Below are 6,631 nucleotides of genomic sequence, written 5' to 3' on the forward strand. Positions count from 1 at the left end.
TTAATTTTCATTAAGTTTTTATAAGTTTTAGTGTTAAAGTCACATTTTTGGATTCTACTATAAGTTTTTATGTTTTTGTATAATTTCAGGTATTTTCTGGCTGAAATTGAGGAGTTGGAGTAGAAGTATGATATTTAGAGACAGAGAAAGCACTGCAGATACTGTTCGAATCTGACCTACCTGCACTCGGAAGAGCTTTTTAGGAGCTACAGAAGTCTAAATGAAGCGCTCTTAACGGCTATCGAAAGCTGACTTTCAGAGCTTTCTAGAAATATATAATAGTCCATACTTTTCTTCGTATTAGAAGGTCCAAAATTGGCGTCCAACCTAACTTCCTGCCCCTTCTAGGCGTCCAACGCCCAAAGAGCAGAGACCGGCATCCAAACGCCCAGAGAGGATGCCCTAGCTGGCGTTCCACGCCCAAGAGACCTCATAGCACATGGATCTCATCAAAGCTCAGCCCAAACACTCACCAAGAGGGCCCCAAAAGTGAATTTTAGCACTAAAAAGACTATTTTACCCTTACTAGTCATCTGTTTAGTATTTAAAGTTATTTTTACGTAATCATTCAAACAACATCTAGATTTTACATGCTATTTTCGAGTTTTACTTTGTATTTTACTTTAATATGAGTTTCTAAACCTCCTAGGTTGAGGGGAGGAACCCTGCTGAGTCCTATGAATTAAGAAAAGTATTATTGTTTCTTTTTCGATCTGTGTTTGATCTACTTCTAAGATGTATATCCACTCTTCAACGTGGTGAATAGGATGATCGAACAATCAGCTCTGTTCATCACACTAAGAGGAATGTTCCTGACAAACACACGCGTCTACTTGGGTTCGTGTGAATACGTGACTGAAAAGCACGAGCCAATAGCTATGTTTATACATCTCTCAGACGATTAATTCACGACTTTGTTGGGGACTTCTCGAGACACCAGTTCAACTGATTTTCGGGGAGAATAGAGTCTCCATGGTATAGGCTAGCATCCAAAGAAGCAGCGTTCTCTGATCTGGAAGATTTGACCTAGTCTGTGGCATTTTGGGTAGGATCGCCAGGAGAATGAGCTACTAGAGCTTCACCCTTCATCAGATTGGATGACCACGGCCAATGGTGTTCAATCTGTAGCAGAGGAGATCAATGCCCACGGCCCATGGCGTTGATCACATATAGCCTGCCATAGAAGACATCATTCACAAGCAAAGAAGACAGTGATACCAGAATTAATTCAGAAAGACAAGTCAACTCCAACCCTCAACTCTATCCTTAATTATAACCATTTTACTGATTTTTATTCTAATATTCCTTTAATACAAATTTGACAACTCTTCCAACAACCTTCTGATCTATCTGACTAAGACCTGTAAGATAACCATATCTTGCTTCAAACCACAATCCTCATGGGATTGACCCTGACTCGCTGAGATATTACTTGGACGGCCTAGTGCACTTGCTGGTACAACAGTACGAAAGTGTGGGGATTCGTGCTATGATGAGCGGATAATTTGTACGCTTTTTGGCATTGTTTTTAGTATGTTTTTAGTATGATCTAGTTAGTTTTTAGTATATTTTTATTAGTTTTTAGTTAAAATTCACTTTTCTGGACTTTACTATGAGTTTGTGTGTTTTTCTGTGATTTCAGGTATTTTCTGGCTGAAATTGAGGGACCTGAGCAAAAATCTGATTCAGAGACTAAAAAGGACTGCAGATGCTGTTGGATTCTGACCTCCCTGCACTCAAAGTGGATTTTCTGGAGCTAAAGAAGCCCAATTGGCGCGCTCTCAACGGCGTTGGAAAGTAGACATCCTGGGCTTTCCATCAATATATGATAGTCCATACTTTGCCCAAGATTTGATGGCCCAAACCGGCGTTCAAAGTCACCCTCAGAATTTCCAGCGTTAAACGCCGGAACTGGCACAAGAATGGGAGTTAAACGCCCAAACTGGCACCAAAGCTGGCGTTTAACTCCAAGAAGAGTCTCTACACGAAAATGCTTCAATGCTCAGCCCAAGCACACACCAAGTGGGCCCGGAAGTGGATTTTTATGTCATTTACTCATCTCTGTACACCCTAGGCTACTAGTTCTCTATATATAGGACCTTTTACTATTGTATTTTCATCTTTTAATCTTTGGAATCTTTTGATCTTTAGATCTTTTGATCATTGGGAGGCTAGCCATTCGGCCCTGCCTAGACCTTGTTCTTATGTATTTTCAACGGTGGAGTTTCTACACACCATAGATTAAGGTGTGGAGCTCTGCTGTACCTCGAGTATTAATGCAATTACTATTGTTCTTCTATTCAATTCTGCTTGTTCTTGTTCTAAGATACCACTTGTTCTTCAACTTGATGAATGTGATGATCCGTGACACTCATCATCATTCTCACCTATGAACGTGTGCCTGACAACCACCTCCGTTCTACCTTAGATTGGGTGGATATCTCTTGGATTCCTGATACACGATGCATGGTTGATCGCCTGACAACCGAGCGCTTGCCTGACAAACGAGCCAGCCATTCCGTGAGATCAGAGTCTTCGTGGTATAGGCTAGAACTGATGGCGGCATTCAAGAGAATCCGGAAGGTCTAACCTTGTCTGTGGTATTCTGAGTAGGATTCAATGATTGAATGACTGTGACGAGCTTCAAACTCCTGATGGCGGGGCGTTAGTGACAGACGCAAAAGAATCATTGGATTCTATTCCGGCCTGATTGAGAACCGACAGATGGATAGCCGTGCCGTGACAGGGTGCGTTGAACATTTCCACTGAGAGGATGGGAGGTAGCCACTGACAACGGTGAAACCCTTGCATAAGCTTGCCATGGAAAGGAGTAAGAAGGATTGGATGAAGACAGTAGGAAAGCAGAGAGACGGAAGGGACCAAGCATCTTCATACGCTTATCTGAAATTCCCACCAATGAATTACATAAGTATCTCTATCTTTATCTTTATGTTTTATTCATCATTCATACATTTGAGTTTGCCTGACTAAGATTTACAAGGTGACTATAGCTTGCTTCATACCAACAATCTCTGTGGGATCGACCCTTACTCGCGTAAGGTTTATTACTTGGACGACCCAGTACACTTGCTGGTTAGTTGTGCGAAGTTGTGTTTATGCCATGGTATTGAACACCAAGTTTTTGGATTCATTACCGGGGATTATTTGAGTTGTGAAAAGTATTGATCACAATTTCGCCTACCATGCTACCACTGATTGCTGGCAACTATCTCAATGAGCTCGTGAGCTTCCTCAGTTGTCTTTTTCATGTGGATTGAACCACTAGTAGAATGGTCTAAGGACATCTTAGCCATATCTGTGAGTCCATAATAGAAGATGTCTAACTTGACCCATTCTAAAAATATTTCAGTATAGCATTTTTGTAGCATCATTTTGTACCTCTCCCAAGTATCATAAAGAGACTCATTAACTTCTTGTCTGAAACCTTGGATGTCCAGTCTCAACTGGGTCAGCTTCCTTGGAGGAAAGTATTGATTCAAAAACTTCCACTAGCTGATTCCATGTTTTCAAGCTAGACTTGGGTTGGTTGTCTAACCACCACTTTGCCTGGTCTTTAACAGCAAAGGAAAAAAGTATCAATCTGTAGACATCCTGGTTTACTCCCTCAGTGTGTATTGTGTCAGCTAATTACAAGAATTCTGCAAGGAATTCCATGGGCTCTTCTTGTAGAAGTCCATGAAACTGGCAATTTTGCTACACTAGAATGATTACCTATGGGTTGAGCTTAAAGTTAGCTACTCCATTAGGAGATATGCTAATGCTACTTCCATAGAAGTTAGGAGTGGGGGTTGTATAAGACCCCAAAGCTCTTCTGAACTGTTCATCCCCATTCGAGTTCATGGTGAACTCTTCTTGTTCCTGTACACTTAGTCAAGAAATAAGGAAATGAGAAGGTGTATGTCTCTATATCAGAGTATAGAGCACTTCCAGTAAGATGTCTTGAGAAGACAAGAAGAATGGAAGAAGAGGGAGAGAGATGGAATTCAAATTTTTGAAAATAAAAAGAAAAGGAAATTAAATTATTTTTTTGTTTTTATTTTATTTAATTGTTAATTTCAAAAAGAAGAAAGAAAAATAAAAGAAAATTTAAGACAGCTAATTAATTAAAAATATTTGACAATTTTAAAGGTGGTTTTCGAAAAAGAAGAGAGAGAGAGAGAGAGAGAGAGAGAGAGAGAGAGAGAGAGAGAGAGAGAGAGAGAGAGAGAAGTAGATGATTTTTGAAAATAGAAGAGAGAGAGAAAGAGGTAAGAATATTCGAAAAAGAAGAGAGAGGAATTAGTTAGGAGGTTTTGAAAAAGAGAAAAGAGAAAGAAGAGTAGAAAAGAGAATAAGACAAGATAAGTAAATAACTAATCAACAAGATTTGAAAGTAAAGTAAAAGATTTGATTTTCAAAATTTGTAGATTGAAATTTGAATTTAAAAGGAAAGTCAAAGAAAGATTAAGATTTGAAAGAATAAGTCAACAAGATTAGATAAGATTTGAAAAAGATTTGATTTTGAAAATTTTTTATTTTGAATATTTTAAAAAGATTTGATTTTGAAATTTGAAATTGATTCAAGATAAGATAAAGATTTGAAATTTTGAATTTTAAAATTTGGATTTAAAATAAGATAAGATTTAAAATTTAAAGATTTTGAAAAAGATTTTAAAAAGATATGACAAAGAATTGAAAAAGATTTGAAAAGATAAGATTTAATATTTGAATTTTGAAAAAGATTTGAAAGATAAGATAAGATTTGATTTAAAGAATTTAAAGTTGGAAAGAGGAAGTCAAACAAAGAAAAGATAAGATTTGAAAGATTTGATTTTGAAATTTTAAATTTTAAATTTAAAAATTTTGAATTTTGAAATTTGAATTTTGAAAACTTAAATTTTAAAATTTTGAAATTTGAATTTTAAATTTTGAATTTTGAAAATTAAATTTGAATTAGGATAAGATAAGATTTTGAATTTAAAGAAAACGATAAGATAAAGATTTGAAAACATAACAAGAAAGTTAAAATTTGAATTTTGAATTTTAAAAATTTGAAAAATTAAAAAAGACAGACACTAAAAGACACCAAACTTAAAATTTTTTGAAATTAAAAACACAATTTTCGAAATTTTGACAAAAAAAACACTAAAAGACACCAAACTTAAAATTTTAAGATCAAACCAAGAAAAATACCAAGAACAATTTGAACACAATGAAGAACACTCAAGAATACTTTTCGAAAATTTAAGAAAAGAAGAACTCAAAGAAATACCATACTTAAAAATTTTAAGATCTAATGACACTAATTTTCGAAAATTAAAGAAAAAACAACTAAAAGTCACCAAACTCAAAATTTTTAAAATCAACCAAGAAAATTCACTAAGAACAATTCGAATATGAAGAAGGGAAAATAAGAACACCTTCAAAAATTTAAAGAAAAAATAAAAATAAAGGGGACAACAAACTTAAAAACTGACACAAGACTCAAACAAAAGACAAAGATTACTAAAGAAAAGAAAAGATTTTGAAAAAGTTTTGAAAAAGAAAATAAGAAATAGGTAAGATTTAAAGTAAGAAAATAAAAAGAAAATACATAGCCAAAAACAAAAAAGGTTTTGAAAATTTTTTGAAAAGAAAACAAAAGACACAAACAAAAGAGCAAATAAACCATAAATAATACATAATCTAAGTAACAAGATAATCCGGTAGTTTGTCAAATCTGAATAATCCCTGCCAACTGCGCCAAAAACTTGGTGCACGAAACTGGCTCCGTAGAATTCGCACAAATAGACCGGCAATTATACCGGGTCGTCTAAATAATACCTCAGGTAAGTGATGGTCGATCCCACGGAGATTGTTGGTTTGAGCAAGTAGTGGATACCTTGCAGATCTTAGTTAGGCAGATAGAAATTATAGTTTGTCATGAAAAGCATATAAAACAGATAAATAGAACGTTACTAGATAGATAGGAATTCAATGGTATGAGAACGGTTGAGGCTTCGAAGATGCTTTATCTTTCCAGATTCACTTTTCTTACTATCTTCTTCAATAACTTTCTGATTCCTTCAATGGCAGCCGTAAGTGATTAACTCATGTCCTCTCATCAAGTTCACCTCCTCTACTGCATCAATCCACCATGTTGAAGTGATTCATATCCTCTCATCAAGCCACCTCTAGGTTTCTCACTGTAGCAAAAGATGAAGCTCTAAGCAATCCATTCTCCTTCACGATCCTACTCAAGGTGCCACAGACAAGGCAGATCTTTCGGATCAGAAAGTGTTACTTTTCTGACTCTAACCTTAACACCACAGAGACCTCACGCACCCATAGTCAATGGAATTTCATGTCACATATCCAAAGGTGCTCAGATGTTCTATTGGAATCTGCAATGCAATCTCTAGCTTTAGTTCAACGCTATCCGGGTCAGGAATCACAAGGAACCCATGTAGAACAAGGGTGATTGTCACAGGTCACCCTCAATTCATAAGATGAAGAACGAGAATGCATAAGAGAATAGAATCAGACATATTGAATTAGAACAGTAATATTATTGATCCATGAAACTCAGCAGAGCTCCTAACTTTAACCTTAGGAGGTTAGTGACTCATAGTGTACAGAAAAGTGGTAATGT

Source organism: Arachis hypogaea, chromosome 3, assembly GCF_003086295.3.
Source record: "Arachis hypogaea cultivar Tifrunner chromosome 3, arahy.Tifrunner.gnm2.J5K5, whole genome shotgun sequence".
Taxonomy (NCBI): Eukaryota; Viridiplantae; Streptophyta; class Magnoliopsida; order Fabales; family Fabaceae; genus Arachis; species Arachis hypogaea.